Below are 27,127 nucleotides of genomic sequence, written 5' to 3' on the forward strand. Positions count from 1 at the left end.
CAGTACATATATATATGTATGTTTTAATAGTTATACACCTGAGTTATTAATATCATTTATAGCAAACATGATGTAACTCATCAAATGGTATCTTTCCATTTGTGGTGGTGATAAGCTAAGAGTTTTAGAATGTGAGGAGACGTTAGCAACCATGGAATATAATTTCCTTTTCCCAGAGATGAGACCAGTGATTTGCCTAAGATCAGAAAGACATTTATTATTAGAGTTGGGACAGTATTTTTTTTATTCATTCCTTTATTCAACACAAATTTATTGAGAACCTAGTATGTGTGAGATACTATTCTATATACTAGGGATATAGTGGTGAACAATTGTAGTCCTTCCCTCATGGGGTTTGTATTCCAGAGTAGGAAACTGGCAAATAACAGAGCTATGTAATAAAATGACAGACACTGAGAATTGGCAGGGAGAAAAATAAAGCAAGGAAAGGGAATAGAGATGACAGGGAATGCTGTTTAGGGTGGGACGGTCAAGAAAAGTCTCACTGAGGGTATGACCTTTGAGCAAAACTTGAATGAAATGAGGGAGGAAGCCCTGTGGATATCTTGCAGAAGAATGTTCTAGAAAAAGAGAACAGAAATCTCACATGTTTGCTGTGTTCCCAGAACAGCAAGGAAGTCAGTGTGGCTAAAGTAGGTAAGAAGGGGAGAGTGGTGAGCCGTGAGGTGCGGGATGAGCTAGGTGCCAGATCATGGCTGGGAGCCATGTGAAGACTCTGGGATTTATTCTGAGTGTGCAGGAAGATGGAGAGTTGTGAGCAGGGCAAGAGCACGGTCTGCCTTCAGTTTTGAAAGGTACACTCTGGCGGCTCTCGAATAGTCTGAAGTCTGACAGGAATGGAAGTGGGATGGCGGTGAGGGGCTCCTGCAGTTTTACAGTGAGAGACCAAGGAGGCAGGGATTCTGATTAGTAAGACAGAGGCAGCTTGATGGCTTCCTGATATATTTTTTTTTATTTTTATTATTTAAAAAAAATTTTTTTTAAAGATTTTATTTATTTATTTGAGAGAGAGAGAATGAGAGATTGAGAGCACAAGAGGGAAGAGGGTCAGAGGGAGAAGCAGACTCCCCGCTGAGCAGGGAGCCTGATGTGGGACTCGATCCCGGGACTCCAGGACCATGACCTGAGCTAAAGGCAGTCGCCCAACCAACTGAGCCACCCAGGCGCCCTTCCTGATATATTTTTAAAAGTAGAGCAACAAGATTTGTAGAAGTTACAAGGGCAATCCAAGCACCTCAACAGTTTTGCCTGTTCCCTTTCACTGGACTAGAGCATATTAGAATACTTTTCCAGGATTTAATTTTGCTTTTCTTTTCTGAAGGATGTTCAAGGCAGTTTTAAGACTTGGTTTGCTGGGCAGATGATGGTTTTCATCTGTGGTGGTATAAGGTTTGTTTACAGCGCACCTGCCCGCAGGTGTCACTAACTTTGTATCTGATTTACTTTAAATGCACGTGGTTCAAATTTTGTTTACATCTGGAAACTTCATAGTGTTTTACTTTAATCTCTGCGTTGACCTGAAAATTGCTAAGTCTCTTTGAGGTTAGATTTGCCTCAAGATAGATGGTGCATTAATAGGACTATTGTAGCTCTGTGTGTTGGCACTAAAGAAATTATCCTGGAAAAAAAGAAAATCTATTGGTTTGTGCCTGCTTGCAGCAGATAGGAGCTTGCATACAGAACAGTCTCAATAACGCAGAGTTCCGATTGTGCCAGCTCGTTAAATGGACTAGAGGACAACACTATCGGGGAGCATTCTCCCTCGCTGTGATGCAGTGACACTGAATCTTGACTCTGAATTGATGCCAAAGGCAGATCATCAGATTTTGTAAATGCTGATCGTGGCCCTCGCCCCCCCACCCCTTCTAGGATGAAAGGAACACATGTTAAATCAGGGTTTCATTCACTAATAAGATATTCCTTTTCATGTAGTTTGTTAATGCAGGATGTTGCTCATGCTTTTTATCACAACTTTCAGTGTTTTTGTTGTTCTTATCTTTGAGGGAAAAATACACCACAGAATACCCATTCCAGATGGCTGTTTTTAAATGGGACTTCAGAGGCAAAATGAAGACGAGCATTTTACTTCTTCAGTTTCTGCGACTCCCCCCCACTGCTAAATCACCAAGGGGAGGAATAGCATTGGTGCGTTTCCATTAGTTGAATTAGTCTACACATCATGTTGACTGTTTCCCACAAAATGGACATATATTTTTAGGCAGAGCCCATAAGTGTTCATTTTGTAAGCAAATATGAGGTAAAGGAAGATCCAAATGCCCTGAAACCCAACCACCTGTAATGTGCCGAGTGAAGTCTGAAGTGCATAGTCCGGTGTGCTGGAGCATCTTGACCGCAGAGATGCTTTTGAAAGCTCACAGATGTTTCCAGTTGAAACATAGGTGCTGAACTCTTGTTTTAGTTCCTTAGTTCCTTTAGTTCCTTTAGATATGTGGGAATTATGCTTTAGTCTAGTGGATAGACTTCAAATACTTAGGTCATCGTGTATGTATGGGCAGCATATGAAATCTCGAGAAGTTTGGGAGCCAGGCTCTGGAAGGTGGACGTCTCTCTTGCATCTGATAGTTTGTCACTTGGTCTTCAGACTCCACCCCCTTTAGCTTCCATACCAGCAAACACTCCCAGTTCTCTTTGGCAGGCTCCCCTCCTTTGGACATAAACGTTCTCTGGGGTTTCATCCTTGGCCTACCCCTGACTCCTACCACATATTCTTCCCACTCACAATCGTGGCTTTAACTAACCTGCAGACAGATGGCTGTCAAACTGTCGCCCCCAGCCCAGACCTCTCCCTTAAGCTTTTGACTGCACACCCAAGTCCAGTTGAGTCATTTCTTCCTGCCGCAGGCACCTCAAACTCTGCAGGTTCTCCACCAGACCCTTCCTTCTATCCCATGGCATGGTCTGTCCCCGAGTGCTGTGTTGGCTGGCGGCCCCACCATCCATCCCCCAGTCACACACAACCCTCCCTGCCACAGCAGATCAATAACCAAGTCATAAGTATGTTTTATAGTAAAGTTTCATTTTAAATCTTTTATCAGAGTAACTCATGCCCATGGTTAAAAAGTCAAGTTAGTACAGAACGCCTTAGAATAAAAAGCAATCATTTCTTTTCCTCACCCCTCCCCACTCTCATTCCTTCTTGCCAGAGGGAACCACTTTTAGCTCCTGTAACTGCCTCTTCCGGTCATTATCGTCATAGATTTAAGTTCCGTGCTTAGACGGTCATCCCCTCACTTAGCAATTTTGGACAGCAGCTACTGGTTTCCTGCCACCCTTTTCCATCCCCCCCTCCACCTTTAGCCAACAGAGTTGGATCACAGTTTTTATTTCCTCCATTTAAGTAATATAGTTACACTTTTGTATCTTGCTTGATCACCTTTAGATGGAATCACTTGGGGAAGATCTTAGCACACCCACCCTTCCCTTTAGCTCTTCTTCTTGCTTCTCCCCAGCTTCTTCTGTCATGCGCACTGACTCTGCAGTTATCAAAATTGATGCCACTTGTTTGACAAATTGATAAATGTATTTTCCCTCTGAGTTTTGAGACATTGCTCCATTTTTGTATCCAGCGTTGCTGTGATAAGTGTTATGTCAATCTAATTGTCCTTCCTTTGCAGGAAGCCTTTAGGATAGTCTCTTTGGAGTTCTGAAATTTCCCCATCTTGTATTCAGATGTGTGCTTTTCAAAAATCCCATTATATTTCCATTTTTCCTTACTAATTTTCTCCCACTTGCTCTGTTCACTTTTTCTAGGACTCCTTTTAGATGACAGACAAGTGGACAAACTAGAAATTATTTTTCAGATGCCTATACTTTTTAATTTTTCTGTATTCTGGAAGGTTTTCTCTGCTTTATCTTCCAGCCTTATATTGATTTTTTTTTTAAATTTGTTGTGTGTGTATTCTTATTCTGTGATTGTTTTTTTCCATAACATCCTGTACTTATTTCATGGATGAAATATTTCGCAGTATATTCTGAGAAGAATAATTACATTTTAAAAACTTCTTTTTAAAGGTACAGGGATTTCCCATAGACCCTCCATCCCCATACAGGCATAGTCTTTCCCATTATCAACATCCCCATCAGAGTGGTACATTTGCTACAACTGATAAAACCACATTGATGCCTTATTACCATCCAAAGTCCATAGTTTGCATTAGGGTTCACTCTTAGCATTCTACATTCTGTGGGTTTTGACAAATGTGTAATGATTTGTATGCATCTTTATAGTATCATACAGAGTATTTTTTTCCATACAGAGTATTTTCACTGCCCATAAATTCTCTGTGCTCAACCTGTTTATCCCTCAGCATCCACCCCTCCACTTAGTGATCTTTTAATTACCTCTATAGTTTTTTCTATTACTAGAATGTCATATAGTTGGGATCATACTATAATATGTAGCATTTTCGAATTGGCTCCTTTCACTTTGTAATATGTATTTAAATTTCCTCCATATCTTTGACTTGATACCACATTTTTTTCAGTGCTGAAGAATATTCCATCGTGTGGTTGGTTGTTTATCTGTTCCCCTACTGAAGAACATCTTGACTACTTCCCAGTTTTGGCAGTTATAAGTAAAACATTTCTATCTATCCATGTGCAGGTTTTTATGTGGACATAAGTTTTCAACTCTTTTGGTTAATACCAAGAAGCACAGTGACTAAGGCAAGAGTATGTTTAGTTTTGTAAGAAACCGTCAAACTGTCTTCCAAAGCGGCTGTACCATTTTGCCTTCCCTCCAGCACTGAAGGGGAGTTCCTGTTCCTCACCAGCATTTGGTGTTGTCAGTGTTTGCGATTATGGCCATTCTTCTACAGCAGTATCTTGTTTTACTTTGCATTTCTCTGATGACGTATGATGAAGCACATCTTTTTATATGCTTATTTGCCATCTGTGTATCTTTTCTGGCAAGGTATCTATTAAAGTCTTTGGCCCATTTTTTAATCGGGTTTTTTGTTTTCTTGTAGAGTTTTAAAAGTTCTTTGTATTTGGATACAGTCTTTTTTCCAGATGTGTCTTTTGCAATTATTTTTTCCCAGTCTATGGCTTGTCTTCTCAATTTCTTGACATTGTCTTTAGCAGAGCAGAAGTTTTTAACTTTAATGAAATCTAGCTCATCAATTATTTCTTTTATGGGTTGTACCCTTGGTGTTGTATCTAAAAAGGCATAGCCAAGGAAGGAAAAAACGAAGGGGGCAGGAAATCAGAGGGGAGACGAACCATGAGAGACTATGGACTCCGAGAAACAATCTGAGGGTTCTAGAGGGGAGGGGGGTGGGGGGATGGGTTAGTCCAGTGATGGGTATTAAGGAGGGCACGTAGTACATGGAGCACTGGGTGTTATACGTAAACAATGAATCATGGAACACTACCTCAAAAACTAATGATGTAATGTATGGTGATTAACATACCATAATAAAATAAAAAAAAAATAAAGTCATAGCCAAACCCAAGGCCATCAAGTTTTTAGGAGTTTTATAGTTCTGCATTTTACATGTAGGTCTGCGATCCCTTTTGAGTTAATTTTTGGGAAGGGTGTGTCTAGCTTCATCTTTTGAATGGGGGTGACCCTTTGTTCTGGCCCTGTTGTTTGAAAAGACTGTTTACTTCATTGCGTTGCCTTTGCACCTTTGTTAAAGATCAGCTGACTATATTTATGTGAGCCTATTGTAGTTGTTTATTCTCTCATCAGTACCACCCTGTCCTGATTAATGTAGCTTTTTAATTTTTTTTTAAAGATTTTATTCATTTATTTGATAGAGAGATAGCGAGAGCAGGAACACAAGCAGGAGGAATGGAAGGGGGAGAAGCAGGCTTCCCGCGGAGCAGGGAGCCCGATGTGGGGCTCCATCCCAGGACCCTGGGATCATGACCTGAGCCGAAGGCAGATGCTACGCTTAACGACTGAGCCACCCAGGCGCATCCCCCCCCACCTTTTTTTAAAGATTTTTATACTAAGTCTTGAAGTCAGGTAATGTCAGCCTTCCAACTTAGTTTTTTTCCTTCAATCTCATTTTGGCTATTTTGGGTCTTTTGCATCTCTCTATAAACTTTAGAATCAGTTTGTCAATATCCACAAAATAATTTGCTGGGAATTTTATTGGAATTGCGGTAAATCTAGAGATCAAGTTGGCAAGAATTGACATCTTGACAATATTGAGTCTTCCTGTCCATGAATATGACATACGTTTCCATTTATTTAATTTTTCGATTTCATTTATCAGAGTTTTGTAAGTTTTCTCACATAGATCTTTTACATATTTTGTTAGAGTTATACCTAATTATTTCATGTGTTGGAGTGCTAATGTAAGTGGTATTGTGTTTTTAATATCAAATTCCACTTGTTTGTTGCTTGTATATAGGAAAGTGATTGACTTTTGTATATTAACTTTGTATCTTGTGACCTTGCTATGATTGCTAATGAGTTCAAGGAGACTTACTGAAATTTGGATTTACTCAGATGAGAAGGAGGTACATTGACATCTTGGTGTAACACTTCTGCAGTGGATTTGGCATTGCATTATTTCATTTTGGATTCCTTCTCAGTAGCTTTTTTTTTTTTTAGTAGTAGTAGTTTTTTTAAGTTATAAAAAAAGCATGCAGGCACATCTGGAAGGGTATACACCAAATTGTATTAGTTACTTCATCTGTGTGGGATAACGAGCCAGAGTATCTGCTTTATGTATTCTCTGTTTATTTTCCTGAACTATGAAAATTTTGAAATAAAACCTAGTAAAAGGAAGTACATAACAGCATAAACATACAGATGAAAGAATTGTTTATTTTTTAAAGATTTATTTATTTGTCAGAGAGAGAGAGAGCATGCATAAACGGGGAGTGGCAAGCAGAGGGAGAGGGAGAAGTAGGCTCCCCATGGAGCAAGGAACCTGATGTGGGGCTCGATCCCAGGAATCTGGAATCATGACCTGAGCTGAAGGCAGATGCTTAATCAACTGAGCCACCAAGGTATCCCTGAAAGAATTATTTAAAGCAAATATCTAGGGGTGCCTGGGTGGCTCAGTCGCTAAGCAGCTGCCTTCGGCTCAGGTCATGATCCCGGGGTCCTGGGATCGAGCCCCGCATTGGGCTCCCTGCTCAGTGGGCAGCCTGCTCCTCCCTCTCCCACTCCCCCTGCTTGTGTTTCCTCTCTGGCTGTGTCTCTCTCTGTCAAATAAATAAATAAAATCTTAAAAAAAAATAAAGCAAATATCTATGGAACCACTGTCTAGATCAAGAAACAGGATACTGCCTGTCCTGCAGAAGGTCTCCTGCATCCCTTCCCAATCCCAGTGCCCCCACTCACCCAGTGTGACCATTATCCAGCTTTGTAAGGTTATTACTTCTTTGGATTTAGAGATAGTTTCATCTCCTAAGTATGGATTCCTAATGACTTTTTAAAACTTTGGAATCATAATACAGAATTATATTTAAATGGAGTTATTCCTTTGTGTCTGGCTTCTTTTGCTTAACTTCATTTTTGTGAGATTCAGTCCCATGATTACGTGTAGTGTAGTACATTCATTTTCATTGCTGCAAATATGGAATGAATATATGAATGAATAATTCATATGAATAATCATATGAATATATGATTATTTGGCCACTCTACTATTCATGAACATTTGAGTTGTTTCCAGTTTTACACTATTATAAAGAATGCTGCTAGAAACATTCTCATACAGGTATCCTGATGAATATGTACTCATATTTCTTCTCAGTATATGTTGAGGAGTGGAACTGATGGTCGTAGAGCATGTGTATCTTCCAACTTTATTAGATACTGTCAAAACAGTTTTCTAAAGGAGTCACACCAATTTATGTAACATATTGTCAGGTTTAAAAAATTGTTATTCTGGTGAGTATAGAGTGGCATCTTATTACAGCTTTTATTTACATTTTGCTAATGACTAATGAAGTCAAACTCATTTTTACATGTCACTTGGCCCTTGGGATTTCTTCTTTGCTTTTGGGTTTTTCTTTTTGATTTATTAGGATTTTTTTTAAAAGTGTGTTTTGGATTCAGGTCACCGGGTACCTCTGCTTGAGGATTCTCTTTCTCCCTCAGCCCCTCCCCTCCATTCTCTCTCAATTAAATAAAATCTTTTTTTTTAAGTGTCTTTTGGATTCAAATTATCTCTCACTTATATGTGTTACAAACATCCTCTACCACTGTGTGACTTGCCTTTTTACTTATTTTAGGGTATCTTTTAATAAACAGATTTTAAAATTTTATTGTAGTCCAATTGCTCAGTATTTGTGGTTGGTGTTTTTTCTGTCTTATTTAAGAAATCTTTTCCTAATCAGTGATCAAGAAAGTATTCTCTTGCTCTTTTCTCCTAAATGGTTTGTTTTGTCTCACGTATTTAGATCTTCAGCCTACCTGGAATTGATTCTTGTATATGGTGTGAGGTCAGGTTCAAATTTCTGTCCTAAAAACAAATAGACACCAACCCATATTTCTTTAACAACAACAACAACATAAAAATGAAGCACACAATGGAGGCAGGGCCTCATGTGGTTCAGCTTCCACCATGTTCTCACGATGTGTCTTTCAGCCATCCTAAGTACATCCTCCTCTGTCTCTGTTCCTCCTAGTGGCCCTTTACTAGCCACCATCCTGTGTTTGGTCAGTGCATTCTCAAAGGTGAATAGGAAAGGGAAAGTACTTTACCTTCTGATCTGATAAGCATTCTGTCTAGCTATAAGTCTTTTTATAAGATGAAACTAATACTTTTTAAAAGTGCAGCTTACTGCAAAACAAAATCTAAAACTTCAGTAATACTAATGTTTGTCTCAATATTGAAGTGCTACTCACATTTTGGATGTAGTCATAATGTATAGAAAGTCAATCTGTAATTTCACTAAAAAACTATTGGAACTTGCAAGTGCAAATCTTGAAGTTGAATTGAACTTGCTTTAGAAATAATCTTTCTTATTCCCAGGAGAATGTTTCTATTAGGAAAAAAATGAAGCTTGGCATAGCAGTGATTATTTTCTGCATACAGGTCTATTGGAAAGAAAAGAAGCATACAGCTGGAAGGAATTTAAGATGTCATCTAGTGCAGGATTTTTACCTCTAAGAAGTGAACTGTTCTCACTTTTAATATAGTTCCAGAAAAGAAAATTCCACACCCTCTCCTGGTAATATTTAATATACCTCGCTGCCAGTGAGTTTTCCTTATGCTATGTCTTAAGTCCATTTTCTTATTCTGTTTCAAATGGAAACAGAGAAATTGGGCCAACCATCTTGTGTCTATAATAATCCTTCATCTACTTGATTACTGAACCCCTCGCCAGCCTTCTTTTCACAGTATATTCAAATATGTTTGTTTAGCTCTTTCTTTTAAGTCAGTTTCCAAATCCTCTAATTACTGCTCTTTATCCCATCTGAATTTTCTCCATGTCTTCTATAAGTTATGATTTATATACTCAAAAATTGAACTAATACTTTTGCCAAGGTATGACCAAATGCTGGTCTTTTAAACAAGACTTCTAACGTGAATTTTTTTGTGTGTGGTGAAATGATTTTTGCACTTGTATCTACACATGGCAGTTTGAACACAGTTGTTTATCTCTGCTTCCTGAGACTACCCAAAATGATAGGTAACAAATAAAAAAGGTATAAATCCATATGGACAAATAAAATGGGCGATGAGGCTTGGTGGGTGAAGGATACCAACAAATTTTTGGAAGGTGGAAAGCAATGGAGAAATGGGAATTGAATTAGCAGAGGATAGAAAACTGAAAGCGAAGTGTCCACAGAGCTGGAAGCCAGCCTGAAGAGGTTGATTTGTGGTCAGGACCAGAAACTTGGAACTGCACTTGGAACCACAGCTATGCCAGAAGACAGTATGAAGGGTGAGGCCAAAAACTGGTGTTGGGTGGAAAGCCCAAATAAGAAGTAGTTAGACCCCTTCAATCCTAGCCACCTGGGAAATATACCCTAAGTGGTTATATTTTCTAGGGAACTTGGACCAGAGAAGCTTTGGGCTTGGAAATAGCAGATACAGATGAGAGTACGGGTAAGACTTCTTAGAGAAAACAGGGATATTCTGTGAACTTCTCCATCTAGAACATGCTGTCTCCTCTCTGGACACTCAGAACAGACAACCAGGCTCCCAGGTCTCCAGTCCTGGATTACAGGATGAGAGGGTTCTTTGCTGGGAACCTGACCAATTGAAGAGAAAGACTTCTGGAGGACTCCTGTAAAATGACTGGGTCCCCCCCTCAATCATGTCACATAAGTTCAGCTTTTGAGGTCTCACGGTGGACACTCAAGGGTTGCCAGATATACGAGGACCATCTATAACATGAACAAATGGAACCAAAACAAATAAACTATCAGGAAAAGAGGCTCAGAGGGAACAGAGAGAAAAGCAGAGAGGGGGAAAAAAACCCTGAAATAATTATAACTGATATTCTCTGAGAGATTAGAGAAGGTTCATGAAAGAGGGCTTGGAGATTAAAATATGATAGTAGAAATTAAAATTCAGTGAAAAGTTGGAATGTTGATGACACTGCCCAGAAAATAGAATGAAAAGACTGAGATGGAAAACCTGAGAGAAAAGAGGAGGAAATAAGAGGCTTCTTTTAGGATGTCCAAAATCTGACTAATAAGAGTTTTAGAAAAAAATAGAGAAAATGCAGGGGGGAAAATCTATAGAAAGATATTATGGAATATTTTACCAAAGTCTAAGGACATAAATTTCCATGTGGAAAGGGTACATTAGGTGCCCAGCACAATGAGTGAAAAAAGACCAATTCCAAGACACGTCTGATAAAGTCTGTGAATTAAAAAAAAATTGTTTTTCTAACAGTTTTCACAGAGAAAAAAGTAGATCCCGTACAGAGGCTCGGGAAGAGGCTAGTATCTGACTTCTCAACTGCAATAGTGGAACCTAGAATAATAAAAATCGGAAGGAAAATTATCTCCAATCTGGAATCTTGTACCTGGCCAAATTGTCAACCAAATGCAAGGGTAGAATAAGACTGTTTTCAGACAGATACACAGAGTCTCAAACATTGGTCTCTCGTGTGTTTTCTTGGATAGTTCTCAGGGGCGGTGCTCTACAGAGATGAGAGAAGGAGCCAAAAGTTTTGCAGGAACTAGGGGAAGTGAAGGAAGTTCCCTGATGGGAGGCAAAGAGAAATTCCAGGGTGACACCTGGATGTCACTAGTTAGACCTGGAGGACACCCTTCTGGATTGGACAGGAGGACAACGTGTAAGAAAGATCACGTAATGTGTTTATCTGTGATGAAATGAGTTTTCTAGTTCTGTCCTAGAGTTCGATATAATTTAAAACAAACAAACAATTGAAAGATTGAGGTAATTGTTAACACTGGGAAAAAGAAGGTTGTAGAAGAAATGAAATATAATTGTAGTATACTATTGGGCTCAGTTATTAACAATATTTAAAGAGATAGACTATTGTAATGCAAATACTGAGTATTTTTGTTATCAAAAATTGTGATATAGTTAAATTGAGAGGATTTGGGGGAGGGGACAGAGGAGGTGAGAGAGCTCAATGTTCATAGTCTACAGCAGGAAGCCAATAGGCATTACAAATGAGTAAGAAATAGCAGCTGAAGAATATTAGCTAAAACATGAAGGTAAATACTGAAAGAAACAGCCAGAAGAGCTGAAAGTGATCGCATTTGGTCACTGGGACTCAAGAGTAAAAGGATGGTGAGAGCAAAGGACTGCTGTTTTTACTTGCCAGCCTTATGGTACCATTTGATTTTTAAATTATGTGCATGTATTATTTTGATAAAAGTAAAATAAATGTACATAAAATATATTTGCACGTATGAATTTTAATGTATTTCACAAACTATTGTTAAAAATCAATATTTGAGAAAAACAGCAACAAATTTTTGGAATATATTGGAAAGTTAACATATTTTTTAGCTTGTCATGAATCATGAGTTCATGGTAGATTTGATATTTGATGTTGGAATTTGTGAAAACGTAGATTTATTATTCACACATGTGGTATCTGATTTATTCTTTCATATTTATTAAGCATTAGAAAAAAATGTGCCAGAATCATTGGAATTCAAATTTGCCTTCCTAGAGGAGAAATCCAGTCCGAATGAAATGGGCAAGTTGGCTCTTCTAATTTGAAATGATTAGTGTTGATTACGGTTTACTGGAAATATACTCCAGATGATTATTTATTTGAAACATTTAACAGTCCTATGATGGTCTACTTCCAGCTTTGGACACTTTCGGACTTTCAGCCTCACAGAGTTAGCGTGAGCGATGTCTTCCATCAGACATATGAATTTCTTAATATAGTGCTTGGAATGTGGTAGCTGCTCACCTGTCTTCCCCCTCCAACACCACGATCACTCTGGGAACACATCCCAGTCCCTTGGGGTCAGGCAGCTGCTGTCTTGTCCTACCTCCTCTTTATGTAAGTCTTGCTCTTTTCTCCATTTCTCAGTCTTACTAGTTAAAATTTATTGTACGTATCAGGGATCCATCTCTCTTTACCCCAGGAATTTTAAAATTATTACTCTTTTTTTCATAGTTATTATTCTTGATATAAGTCAGAGTCCCTAGAGCATATTGTACTGTATTCTACTAAATACCTAACTGCATTTCTGATTCCAAATTACCAGGCTTAGACCATAAATAAGGAGTAAGAGATCTTACTTCTGCCCCTCATTTGGGTACAAGTTATGTTAAACCTCAAAAACCCCAGCAAGTGATGAGCAGACTTTCAGCAAAACAGTGCTTTTTATTTTTATTATTTATCCTTGGGCATCATGCAACCTTCACCTCATTGGCTAACATCTTTTTTTTTTTTTTTTAGCCAGTTAGACTCAGGGTATCTTTTTGTATCTGTAATATTCTTGGGTATAAAAATGCCAGGAGAGTCTACTTTGAGGCACTAGTGAGTTCTCAGAAAATGTTTTTAGAAAATCACTGTCAGGTATTTCTAGGGAAGAGGCTTCTGGTGATTCAGCTACTGTCAGTTCCCTCTGGGAAGAGCATCTTGCTGGTTCATTGGCTTTGTGATGCCACAAAAGCCCGTGCCCTGGGCCATCGTGTTGCACTGATCCAGGGACCTCAGTTACAGTGGCAGGACCTCCGCTTGGTCCATTCAAAGTTCTTTGCAAGGAACAGATAGGTTTGTTTTTTAGTTTTCTTCTGAGCTTGGATGGAGATCAGGACAACTTAGAAGGTATTATTTCGTTAGCAATTTAGCTATTAACTATTTAGCAATTTAACTGTATAAGTAATTGCGTGATAAACAAGGAGTAGGTGGCAGATCAAGCAGAGAGAAATGTGGAAACTTTGGCCAGTCCCTTTCAGTAGCCTGATTCTGGTCGTGTGTAATTATCTGCGTCAGCCCGTTGGGATCAATTTGTTAAGTACAGCGTTGTCTCTGAGGGGCCCTCACTCACTGTAGGTTGAATGAAATTGGGAATTTGTCACCTTGGAAGGGCCATTTTTTTCTTTTTTTAAAAACAGCTTTCTTGAGATATAAGTGAACATACCATACAAAGCAACTATTTAAAGTATACAATTGTATGGCTTTGGTATATTATAGTATTAACTTTTTTTAAAAACTTTTGGTAAAATATATATAACAAACTATCATTTAAACTGTTTTTGAAAACTTTTTGATTAAAAAACTTTTAATTACAAGTTAAAAAATCAATACACATAACCTAAAATTTACCATCATAACCATTTTAAAGTATACAGTTGTTCACTTAAATTCATCATTGATGTATTCACATTGTTATGGAATCCCAACATCTATACACAGAATTCTCTTTATCTTGCAAAACCCATCAAACAGTAACCCCTATTCTTGCCTCCTTCCAGCCCCTGGCAACCATCATCTTCCTTTCAGTCTCTTTGAATTTGACTCTAAGTGACTTATTTAAGTGGAAGCATACAGGATATTTGTCTTTTTATGTCTGGCTTATTTCACTTGGCATGTCTTCAGAGTTCATCTGTGCTATAGCATATGTCAGAATTTCCTTCCTTTTTAAGACTGAATAATATTCCATTGTATGTATAGACTACGTTTTGTTTATCCATTCCTCTGTCGCTAGGCATTTGAGTTGCTTCTCTGTTTGGCTATTGTGAATGATGCTGCTGTTAACATGGGTGAGTTTCTGTTCACGTCCTGAAAGGCCAATTTCTAACCTATTCTTTAAGGTCACTATAATACAATACAAGCTAACAAAAGAATTTCACTTATATTCTGGAATAATTTATGTTGCTGTGCATTGTCAGACAACTGTTCAGGAATGTATATGGTCCATAAGGACTCCATGGTGAGAGATGCTTAAAGAACATACTGAGAAGGGAGAATATGAAGAGGGGAGCTCTGTCCTGCAAGGAAAAAGTGATTTCACGCAATAGGAAGACAGTGACAGGCAGAGAAAAGGGAGCATCAGTGTAGAGAAATGGAGCTGATACTTCTGGTTCCCCTTGGCTAAAAGGATAAAGTTTGAGCGGGAAGCCAGGCTTAGACAAATGTCACCCTGACCCATAGTTTCTGGATGGCCCACAGTTGATTCCCATAACCACACCCTGTGAACCTTTGTCTAACCCCAAACTTCTTTAGGGACCAGTAGAAGACTTCAACTGATTGGGGTTTGGGAAGCATAGGGAACTAGGGGTTTCATACAGGCTGGTTTTTATTTATTACATTCCTTTCCAATAACTCTGTATCAAGAGTACTTATCCTCCATTCCAGATGTTCCCAAGAATTATTGGGTAGGATGAAGGAACAATGTTCATGAAAGTACCGACCTGGGAGAATTTATGTTGCTGGGCACTACCAGAGGATATTCCCAGGGCTTATTTCTAAATGATTTAGTGGCACGTTTGGTTATAACAGAAAATTCTAGTTGGCTTTATGACCAGCTCTTAATTCTTGATGATACTCTCCTTATTTGAGTGGAGAGTGATGTGGCATAGTTGTTCTCACAGTTCTGTTGAGGTTCATGTTCACAAATTTTTGAACATTCATCAGAGGTCAAGGTCTATTGTTAGAGGTCTGTTGTTAGAAAGGATAACATCTAGAAATTTGTGTGTGGTCAGTAGCTTCCACAAAAATTGTTGTAGCAGGAATAAGATAGACATGTGAGCATTTCGTTTCCATTTTTGCGAAGGGAAAAAAGAAAACGCTGTCATTGAAACACAACCCCCAGGCATATGTTAAAGCTATGTTTAACTCGTTTATCAAAATACACTTAAAGAAATATCTTTAATATATTTAAAGAAATATATTTAATATATTAATATCACTGAATACAGAAATTGGGTAAAATACTAAAAAGTAAGTATTATACTCTACTGAGTTTATCCACATACATATATTTGTGTAATTGAATTAAATATTTAAAACATATTGAGCCTTTCCTGGTTTCCTTGTAAATTTTTTTTCCGTTGTATTAAGTGAAGAGAAAAGTACCATAGTGATTTGATCCGATACTATGGCAACTATATGTCCTGAATTTTTCTGGGATATTTAAATTTCAAACTATCACCTCCATAACTATACTTCCAATTTATATGCTATGTGTCTTGCTTACTCACTTTTTTGTGTTTTGTTATGTTATTATAGAAAAATGGGGTTGCCGTATCTATTCCTAACCAACTCATCTCAGAATCTTCCACTCTTGGCTGCCTGGAGACTTTGGGGAAGAAAAGTGTATTATTGTAGTTTAGTCTGATAATTTGACTCATTTACTTCTTCAAAAATATTTTCTTTATATTTTTTTACTACCTTACCTATTTAATAGACTCGTTTCATTCATCTGGAAACATTTATTGAATGTCTATTATGTTGGAAGCCCTGTACTAGGCGTTGGAGGGGAGTAACAAGGCAAAGCCTTTGCAGTCAGCACACTTGCCGCCCACTGACTCAATTGGCACAATCAATGATGGCATTTGATACTTTCTCAGCATGAGTTGTTACCAAAGGAAAAAAATGTCGTAGGCAGAGAACTGGTTTTCCAGGTTAAGTCTGGGAGACAATTCTCACAATCTCATTTTCTAGAAAAGTCTTATCTGTGAATGTAAATCTTCAATTAAATATTAATTTTTCTATAGAAATTTTTTTTGAGATTTCATTCATTTCCTCTCTGATCAACAAAGAGGATATCCTGCATCCTGCTAAAGCAGAGGATATATCAAATAGGGTGGCCATTTAACTACTGTGAACAGGTCTCCCTGAGCAGGGGATACTTGGCCTTTGGTCAGTCAAGTCCAGAAATATGACCTTAACTATTTCATTGGAAAACAATGCATTTTTAGCTTCAGGGCTGTTATGGGAGTGGCCTTGCTGTGCTTCATTCCTACCCACCCCCCCCACCAGAGTCCCTGTACGGGTATGGCTCCATTCTCATCCTAGGAACCGAGCTATTGAAAATAGGAAGCACCTGGAAGAATGAGCTGGTTTCTCCCATGGTTCCCCCTGCTTGTCTTTGAAAGCTTCTCTTTTTGAAAGGAAAGAGGCCTGAAGTCCCATCTACAAGTTATAATCTATTTCTTTGCTGTCTTCTCAGTGGGATTTTCTTATTTCTTAGATATACAGCCTCCATTTGGAGGACGTGGTTGTGTGTCCATAGTGTTCCAACAGGATAAATCAGACCTACCCTATAGTCAGTCAAAATTCTATGCCAGAAATGTTTGCCCTTTTAGCTGCTTTTGACTTTTATCAGTCTACCCCTGGTATTCTCCCAGCATAGCTACAGGGCCATATTCCATATTTCACTAGAAATGTGATGAAATATTTGGATAAGCTAGTTTCATCTAGGATCTGTAACATCAGAGTGGTTAAAAAAAGAATCTTATTCAAGCAGGTGCATGTTTGTTTGGGGGTCAGCTTTGGTGTAGTTTTATGTATTTCAAAAAGTAGGAAAAAAACCAGTTTTCTTCTTTCAGAGCTATAGTTTTTTTTTTCTTCACTACTGGAGAAAAAATTTTAAATTTTGTATTCTTACTATTTAAAACATCTGAGTTTTTATGTTTAGGTTCAGTATTTCAGTAATAAAAGCTACTCAGTGATAATTTGTTCCCAATATCTTTTAAACTAGTGGAGATGAATCTATTTTTTAAAAACTAGTGGAGATGAATCCTATTACATTATATTTTTCTTACGATTGAATTAGAGAATAAAATCTTAATTTCCTTGGTGGGGAACACGTATCTCAGCTGTCTGCCTTGCTTTCTTTTGTTGCTTCTGGCAAGGAGCAGATTTATTATTCAGATTCTGTCTAAATCTGTAGTTTGACAGCTATGTCCTTGTGGTCACCAAAATATTCTTTTTCCATAAACTAAATAGCCGCAAACAACCTATAAAAAGTTATAGCCACGTCTCCATAGTAGAAAACCCATTACGTTAGCAGCATCAGGTTATAATGTAGGCTTCATTTAATGATGGAAATCTACTTTTTCCATTAGAAAAATTAACAAACACAAAATATTTACACAGTAAAAGCTAATATTTTGTTTTAAGCCTTGTTTTGGGGTACCCAAGACCATCCACACATTTGGAGATTCACTGGAAGGACTCACAGGATCAGCAGATAGCCCCATTATGCCTAAAATGAATTCCAGTGACACAGCCAGATGTAAGGGAGAAAGACATCAGTGGAGTCTGGAGGAATCCTGTGCTCTCTCCATGAAGGGTCACATGGAGTGCACGCACCCTTCCTAATATTGCAAAATGCAGCCATCCGTTTGCACTTTTTCTGTGCAGAGAAGCCCAGTTGAGATTCAGAGTTTATGGTTTTTGTTGGGGTTATGTAGGCATTCTCTCCCTAACAACACCTACTAAAATTCCAGGCTCTCAGAAAGAAAGCAGGTTTTCACCATCAATCACATGGTTTATACAAACAGCTTAGGCACAGCAGAACGACCTTATCAGTTAGGGAACTCTTCATGTCAACGTAGGGAACTTTTTGTAAGCTGAATTCTCAGACACCAGCCAAGGGCCAACCTTGCAAATTGGCCTTTCCAAGGACAGCAGCCTCCAACCTGCTGTATTAATGCTTCCCACCCAGGCCTGCATTTTGGTTTATAAACAGTTTGCAAAAATACACTGAGCTTTAAGTGATACATAGTGATGGAGGAAGGTGGTGAGATTATTTCTCCGAACTGTCAAGATCAGACTTTGCATTTGATAAAGGTATCCAGAGAAAATGATGATTCGCTGTGTAATACACTTCTAGTGCTAGAAACCCCATGAGCCTAATATTTTTAAAATTACAATTCGGTCATAATCTGGGTTACATTTTGCATATTCAGGTGACTGCTTCTGAATTTCTTGGATTTGGGCATCATGCAGTTGAAATTGGCTTTATTGCCAGTAGCTTAGCCTAGACCATGCTGTTTACTTATTGCTGAGCTATCCCACCTGTGGGGGATATTCTTGGAGTAGCTCTTACCTTTCTGATCTTTCACTGTTGGAAGTATGAAAATGAAATTAGATTTATCAGGAAACAGAATTGGAATCTAGGGAATCATTACTTTTATAAAATTAACCCAACAGTTTTGGAGCCATTTAGGCAACTAAAACAATTTAGAAATTATGTTTTTCTTCTTTTGTTTTGTTTTGTTGAATAACAACTATTCTTAAAAATCAAATGAACTGAGAGGTTTGGGTTAGGGAAATAAATGAAAATGACCTAGTGGTGAAGCCGCAGCTAGGCACAAGTGGCTGCCTGTTTGTGTTCATACCAGGAAACAGGAGTGTGTTACACCCCCCCCCCACACAGAGATTAATCATCATCCCTTGTCTCTGTCACTCCATTAGGATTTCACAAGGTGTCATTCAGAGCCTGAGGAGGTTGAAGAGAGGGAGGGCAGGAAGCTTGTGGAAGAAAGGGGAAAATAGGCTGGGAGATCTGGGCCCGGGGATACTGTCAGATGGACCATGCCATTGAGCCTGCTGTTGAAAATATTCGATGATCCCTTTGCCACGAATACAGTTTTAATCTTCAGTGAAATGAACATACTTCTCTTCTTGGTTTGGCTTAAGTGACACAGCTCTCATTTTATTGACAGTTTTCTTTATAGGGAATTTAAATGGTTTTCCTTTGGACTTATCTAATAGGCATCAGTGAACAGGAACGCTGTGTGTGTGTGTGTGTGAGTGTGTGTGCATGTGTGCATGCACATGTGTTCACATGCATGTATTCTTGTGCTTTCTCTCTTCTTTCTTGGGTACTTGGAATAAAATTCTTGTCAAAACCAAGTGGCTCACAGAAGGGAACATTCAGAAAACACTTCCTTGTCATTTAAATACTCCTTTTCCTTCCATCAAAAACTAGACAATCTCTTTGGATAGGAAATGTTTTTCATAATAAAATCTGCCCATGCCAGTTTCCTCTTCTTTTGTATAAGCACGTTTTGTCTCTATTCCAGTATTTGCTGATAACCGAAGACCTTTTCTGTCAAATGCTATGAGATTCAAGCGAGAACTGCCAAAAGCATTATTTGACAGGATCCTAAAGGGACTTCATTTAAAAGTGGCCCTCCATGCTTCCATCCAGTCCAGACATTCATTTTAAGGAATAGGAATACGAAAATATTGAAGAGTTATATTTATTTTCTATTACAAAAATATATTTTTATTAAAATAAACATTGAAAATCTATATGAGCCAAATTAACAACAGCAAAAATTCTTTATTACTGTATACCCAGAGAAAATATGTGTGGCCTTGCCAATGTACTGATGCATGGCCTGACTTACGGTGGGGGCAACAATGAATGAGACTGAGTTCTTTCTTTAGTGGCCTGCAGTCTGGGGACAGGGTGGGGGTGGGAGAGTTGAGTGAACAGGCAATTGCAGCACAGTGTGAGGGGGGTCCCACAAAACTTCCTGGAATTGGCATGGAAGCTGATGAAGAATGCATAGGGATTATTCTGGCAGAGGTGGTAGGAGGTGAGGAAAGACTTCCCAGGCAAAGGAAACAGGATGAACAGAGCTCTCCAGGTGAGGGTAAAATGTGACACATTGAGAAATCTGCGACATAAATCAGTATGGCTGCAGCACAGAATCCAGGAAGTGAGGGCTGAGACTTGAGGCAGGAGAGGTTAGTGGAGGGAGATCAGTCACAAAAAAGCTGGCCTACCATGTTATAAAGTTTGAAAATGTTCCTTTTGATGTTTTTTCCCATTCTGTCTCTTACTTATATGTAATGGTCTCTCCTTAGTTGTAAGCATAGTGCAAAACATTCATTCACTAATGGATATTTATAAGGATTTACTATGGCCAGAAGCTTTGAACTCAAGTTTCGTCATTTTTGTACTTGCACAGTGAGCCAGTGTGGGGGAACCCCGGAAGCAAGGGGAGAGCGGTAGAAGACCTTACCTTATCATCTTGACCCATGTGATATAATAGCATAAATGCTTTTATCCTTCTTGCCACCCAGCCTTTCCAACAACCATTTTAAGCATCTCTACAGGAACCCAACAGATGGAAGGACCATAATTAACTGGATAGGACATGAATTTTTGGTTGCATATTTAGGTTGTTAGACTATTTTGGTAACAAGAACAAACTCCCAAATATCATGTGAGGCTGGGATAGTGGTTTTTTTTTAATTTTTAATTTATTTATTTAAATTTTTAAGCCCCATTATGGGGCTTGAACTCACAACCCTGAGATCAAGAGCTGAGCTGAGATCAAGAGTCTGACACTTAACCACCTGAGCCACCCAGATGCCTCCAGGTCGGAATAGTTTAAAGAAACACATGAAGGAGACACAAATCTCATGGGAACCAAAAATGTCTATTTCTCAGGATCTATGACAATTGTAGAGATGCTGTCTTATTACCCGTTTAGCATCAGGGATTTGTGATCTTTAATCTATTGTTTTGTGGCTCTGCTACTCCTTCTGTGTCTGTCTCTGTGTCACTTCCACTAACCAGTTGACAAATTCACTATTTCTTCATTCAAGAGGGAGGAGGCTGATGCACTCAGCTACTTACAACTCCTCTTGACACACTTTCTTTCTAGACTATGTCCTCGATGTCTCTTCTTTTCTTCTCCTGCCCTCTAAGACAATCTTGCTGGTCATCTGTGTTCAACAGCCCAAGACTATGCCCTCAGCAGGGGATGTGGGAAGGGAATCACATCATAGAATGGGTCGGGGGCAATCACAGTCACCATGGCTAACATTTCCAATATCAGTCATTTCAACATTTTTCTTAAGGAAAAATACTGCTGTTACATATCACTATGCATGGTTCAGGTATGGCTAGTGCAGGACTACCACCTCCTTTAGTCTGGAAAACATATATTTCTCAGGACAGTCTTGGTTCCATTACATCCCTTGACATTTTGTAAGAGGACGTTTGTCTACTTAATAGTCCTCCTGATTTTCATGATTTATGGAAGGCTTGGTGTAAATTTTCTCTCTTCCCTTCCAGTCAAGAAGTATTTATTCAATGCCTTCTGAATGCCAGGCCCTGTTTTAAGCACTAAGATTACAACAGAGAATAAGACACTGAATATCCCTATTCTAATGGATTTAACTTTCTTGCAGGGGAGGGCAGAGAGTAAAGAAGAAAATTAATAATGAGATTGTTTCAGAGAGTTTCTTCTTGGAAGAAAATGAAACAGATGTCTGAGACACTACCTGGGGGTCAAGTACTACTTTCTGGTGTATTCCCAGCACAGGGTCTTTAAAGAGAAATGTCTCAGCTGAGACCTGACAGATGGGAGCCAGGAGGGGTGGAGGTCTCAGGAAGAGCATTCCAGGCAGAGAAGATAAATGTGTACAAGGCTGAATGCGCAAGGTTGGTGGGTCCATAGAAGAGATGGTGAGTCAGTGCAGGGGCATCATGGGAGCAAGGGGACGGGGTAGAGACCTACTTTACTACTTTATAACCCCTACCCAAGTGTACGCAGAGAGTATCATATAAACGTCGCCATTTCCACCGATCTTCTCACAGTTAACCTCTAACTTGCCCTGCCTACAGCACAACTCGTTGGTTTTCCTCTTAGCCCATATCTCTTCCCAGTCTCCTTCAGCTCAGGAAATGAAACTACCCCATGGCTCATGTTAACCCTAACACCTTCTTCTCACTTTCCCATCTAAATTGCCCAGTCTTTCAATCCTACATCCAACAGAAAGCTCAAGTTCATTCACTTCTGCCCATGTCCATTACTCTCATCCTCATTCAGACCACAGTAATCTTTTGCCTAGATCAATGCCATGGCTTCTTGGGTGATTTCCCACCAGGGGAGAATGTCTGTCCCATTTTCTAATTAGATTGTGTTTTTTTACTGTTGAGTTTTGAGAGTTCTTTATATATTCTAGATACTAGTTCTTTGTTGAATATGTTGTTTGTAAATATTTCCCCTAGTATGTAGCTTATCAATGTCTTTTGCAGAGCAAAAAGGTTTTAATTTTGATGAAGTCCAGTTTATCAATTTTTCCTCTTATGTTTTCAATGTCAAGTCAAAGAACGCTGTCTAGTTTTTAGATCCCAAAGATTTTCTCCTATATATTTTTCTAAAAGCTTTCTAGTTTAATATCTTACATTTAAATCTGTGACCCGTTTTGAGTTAATTTTTTTTGTATAAGTTATCAGACTTAGGTTGAGATTCTTTTTGGAAGGGGAGGGGGCTATTGATGTTCAATTGCTGCAGCATCATTTGTTGAAAAGCTCTTTATTTTTCATTGAATTACTTTTGCACTTTTATGAAGTCATTTAGGCATATCAGTTGGATCTATTTCAGGTTCACTATTCTGTTTCATTAGTCTGTGTGTCTGTGCCTCTGCCAGTAACACACAGTCTTGATTAATCTAGCTATATAATAATTCTTGAAATGGGTAGACTGATTCCTCCCATTTTATTCTTTTTCAAATTATTTTAGCTACTCTAGTTCCTTTGTCTTCTCATATAAATTTTAGAATAATCTAGACTATATGCATAAAACAATTTCATTGGCATTTTTGTAGGCATTGCATTAAATCTATATATCAATCGGAGGAGAGTTTATATTTTTCCTATGTTGAGTCTTCCAATCCATGAATATAAAACATATGAATCCAACCTATGAATCCATTTACAGTTGACCCTTGAACGATGCAGGGGTTAGGGGCACTGATCCCCTGCACAGTCAAAAATTTGAGTATGACTTTTGGCTCCCCCCAAACTTTATTAATAACCTACTGTTCACTGGAAGTCTTTATAACATAAACAGTCTATTCACACAAATCTTATATGTTATACGTATATATCCTGATTTCTTACAATAAAGGAAGTTAGAGAAAAGAAAATGTCATTAAGAAAATCACAAGGAAGAGAAAATACATTTACAGTACTGTACTGTAATTATTGGAAAAAATGCTCATGTATATGGACCTGCATAGTTCAAACTTGTGTTATTCAAGGATCTGCTGTATTTAGATATCTGAATTCTTTTATTAGCCTTTTGTAGTTTTCAGCATGCAGGTCATGTTTTGTTAGATTTACATCCAAGTGTTTCAGCTTTTTGCATGATTGTAAATGCTGTTGTATTTTTAATTTCAGTGTCCACATGTTCATTGATAGTATGTGGATACAACTTGGTTTTGTATTTTCCATATAGATAATCATGTCATCTGCAAATATGGGCAGTTTTGTTTCTTCATTTCCAATCTATGTGCCTTTCATTTCATTTTCTTGACTATTACACTAGCTAGAACTTCCATTACTAGATATAATACAAGTTGTGAAAATGGACCTCCTTGCTTTATTCCCAGTTCAGTGTTTCATCATTCAGTATGATGTTAGTTGTAGGTTTTTTGTGGATACTCAAGTTGAGGAAGTTCCCTGTATTCTGTTTTTTTTTTTTTTTTTAAGAATTTATTATTTATTTGAGAGGGAGAGAGAGGGAGAGAGTGAGCGTGCAGGAACAGGGGGATGGAGAACCAGAGTCCCTGCCGAGCAGGGAGCCAGATGTGGGCTGGATCCCAGGACGCCAGGATCATGACCTGAGCTGAAGGTAGACGCTTAACCGATTGAGCCAACCAGGTGCCCCGAAGTTCCCTGTATTTTTAGTTTCCTGAGAGGTTTTTTGTGTTTGTTTGTTGGTTGGTTTCCTGAGAGATTTTATCATGAATGCGTGTTGAATTTTGTCAAATGCTTTTTCGCATCAATTGATATGATCATGTGATTTTCCTTCTATAGCCTACTAAGATGGTGTATTACATTAGATTAGTTACATGAGTTCAACTTGCCATACTACAATTGGAATCCTGTTTAGTTTTTAAATTTCCAGAAATTGAATTGGAACATTATGTTTACCTCATTCATAAGATACAAAATCTTATTTTGTACTTGTTAATGTGGGTTTATAGTTTAAATGACTAGAAATGTTTAAAATATTTTTGTTGTTATTAATGGACATTTAATTGAACTAGTGATTTTGAGAATGAGTATATATTCTTTCTAAACGTTTTAATCAGGAGAATTTAGTTGATGAATTTTCCATTACAAGGAGGTCTGCTTTAAGAAGTAATCTACCTTTATCCCATTTTGCTTTCATTGGAACAGGAATTATAATATTAAGTTATCTCAGAACATTGGTTCTGGAAATAGTTTAAGGAGCAGCTTGGATGATGCAGCCTTCTTTGAGGTGCTAGGAGAATAACCTTAAGGGGCCCTGGGTGGCTCAGTCGTTAAGCGTCTGCCTTCGGCTCAGGTCATGATCCCAGGGTCCTGGGATCGAGCCCCGCATCGGGGTCCCTGCTCGGCGGGGAGCCTACTTCTCCCTCTCCCTCTCCCCCTGCTTGTGTTCCCTCTCTCGCTGTGTCTCTCTCTGTCAAATAAATAAATAAAATCTTTTTTAAAAAAAAAGAATAACCTAAAAAACTTTTGTAGGCTCTTAGAGAACTGGAAAGCTTCACTAATAATTTCATAAAATTAAACATAGGAGAGACTATTTCCTTTATTATTGATTGTATGATGTAGTCTACTTGTAAATAACAGGCACAGGGCTGATGACTTGGAAATAGGTTTAAAAATGTTAACTATATTAGAAACCAATCTCTTTACACTTTCCCTTTCTTACCACAGATGGCTTGATACATTTGCTGTCCTTCTTTCTAAACAGTCCTCTGGTCCTCACTGGTAACTCTGCTCACTTACTTTAACCTGAAAACATCTTTTGGCCATGTCAGCCACCACTATATTTTGGCAGCTTTCTGGGACTTGAAGTTTCTTTTCTGGGGAAATATTGTGAAGTGCAATGGATATACACAAAATCTATTGTTATAATCACCACAGGTCTTTGGATTACAAACTCCCGACTTGAAGAGGAAAAATTATTCCAACTGCAAGATTAGTTCTAATAAACTGCCTATTATTATAGATTTCTTCCAGGCATTTTTTTATACCCCTTTAAACTGTCATTTTCTCTGCATTGTAGATATGTGCGAGTGAGTTTAGGTCACTTGGGGCTTTTCCATTTGTGATTCAATATTCTATTCCTTCTGCCTTTAGTTCTGCCAAGAAATAGTTCTTGGTAGATTTCATTTAGTCTTTGGCCCCTGGCTTAATGGCTTCTGCAGGGTCTTGATCGGTGTGTTTTCCACTAACACACCACAATCTATGGCAATGTGAGGGATCAGCATTGGGTTCCTCTGGAATTTGCTTCTTTAGTATATAACTACTCTTATGCAGCTGAATATTATATACAACCACGGGCTTGCTAATATCTGGTGTGATTTTTTTCAACCAAATTTATTCTGTTTTTCACACATCACTGAAAAGGATATGTTTTCATTATTATACTTATTCCAGATTTAGACTTTTGGAAGGAAAGAGGACCAAATGCTGGATGTGAGTACCTCAGAACCGTGGGTTTGGTCTAAGGGGAGGGCAAGGGGAGACTTGCCAGAAAATATTGGAGGCTGTATTTTGGGGAATACTGAAGATTTTCTCTCTCTTCCCCTGATGGTTTTGAGAACATCTTTGTTCTTTTTTTTTTTTAATGTTATGTTAATCACCATACGTTTTATCATTTGTTTTTGATGTAGTGTTCCATGATTCATTGTTTGCGTCTAACGCCCAGTGCTCCATGCAGTACGTGCCCTCTTTAATACCCACCACCAGGCTAACCCATCTCCCCACCCCCCTCCCCTCTAGAACCCTCAGTTTGTTTCTCAGAGTCCATCGTCTCTCATGGTTTGTCTCCTCCTCCGATTCCCCCCCTTCATTCTTCCCCTCCTGTTATCTTCTTCTTTTTTTTTTTTTAACATATAATGTATTATTTGTTTCAGAGGTACAGATCTGTGATTCAACAGTCCTGCACAATTCACAGCACTCGCCATAGCACAAACCCTCCCCAATGTCTATCACCCAGCCACCCCATCCCTCCCACCCCCCACCACTCCAGCAACCCTCAGTTTGTTTCCTGAGATTAAGAATTCCTCATATCAGTGAGATCATATGATACATGTCTTTCTCTGATTGACTTATTTCACTCAGCATAATACCCTCCAGTTCCATCCACGTCGTTGCAAATGGCAAGATCTCGTTCCTTTTGATGACTGCATAATATTCCATTGTGTGGAATATTATACCACATCTTCTTTATCCGTTCATCTGTCGATGGACATCTTGGCTCTTTCCACAGTTTGGCTATTGTGGACATTGCTGCTATAAACATTGGGGTGCACATACCCCTTTGGATCCCTACATTTGTATCTTTGGGGTAAATACCCAGTCATCTTTGTTCTTTTTAAGAAGTACCATTTAAGCTTTGTTTTTCATATATCTAAATTTTTCCTCCCCAATTAGATTGCATATTCCTTGAAGAGATCTTTAAAAATTTCTCCTATACTATCACAGCAAGGAGCATTCTGAATATATTGTAGTTGCTCAACAAATGGGAACTGAATGTTATCCTATACTCTCTATGCTGGTGATGTACAAAATGTGCAGGATCCAATCCTTGCTCTCAAAGGGCTTACCATCTGTTAGAAAGATGTGAAGCACATAAAAATATATGTTCTGAGACATGGTATGAGGCAGGAGAAAGATGAAATCAAAGTGCTTGAAGACTAAGCAGGATAGAATATATAGCAGTAAAGCAGAGCTTCATGA

At 38.5% G+C, this 27,127-nt stretch overlaps 1 protein-coding gene across 6 annotated transcripts in view; it reads left to right on the top strand.

The window, feature by feature from the left end:
* Nucleotides 1-27,127, top strand: part of CSGALNACT1 (chondroitin sulfate N-acetylgalactosaminyltransferase 1) — a 339,564-nt gene that overhangs the window by 190,599 nt on the left and 121,838 nt on the right. The window lies entirely within an intron of this gene.

Source organism: Eumetopias jubatus, unplaced genomic scaffold (genome assembly GCF_037043125.1).
Source record: "Eumetopias jubatus isolate StellerSeaLion01/CBP00866 unplaced genomic scaffold, mEumJub1_p1.0 scaffold_2, whole genome shotgun sequence".
NCBI classification, from domain to species: Eukaryota; Metazoa; Chordata; class Mammalia; order Carnivora; family Otariidae; genus Eumetopias; species Eumetopias jubatus.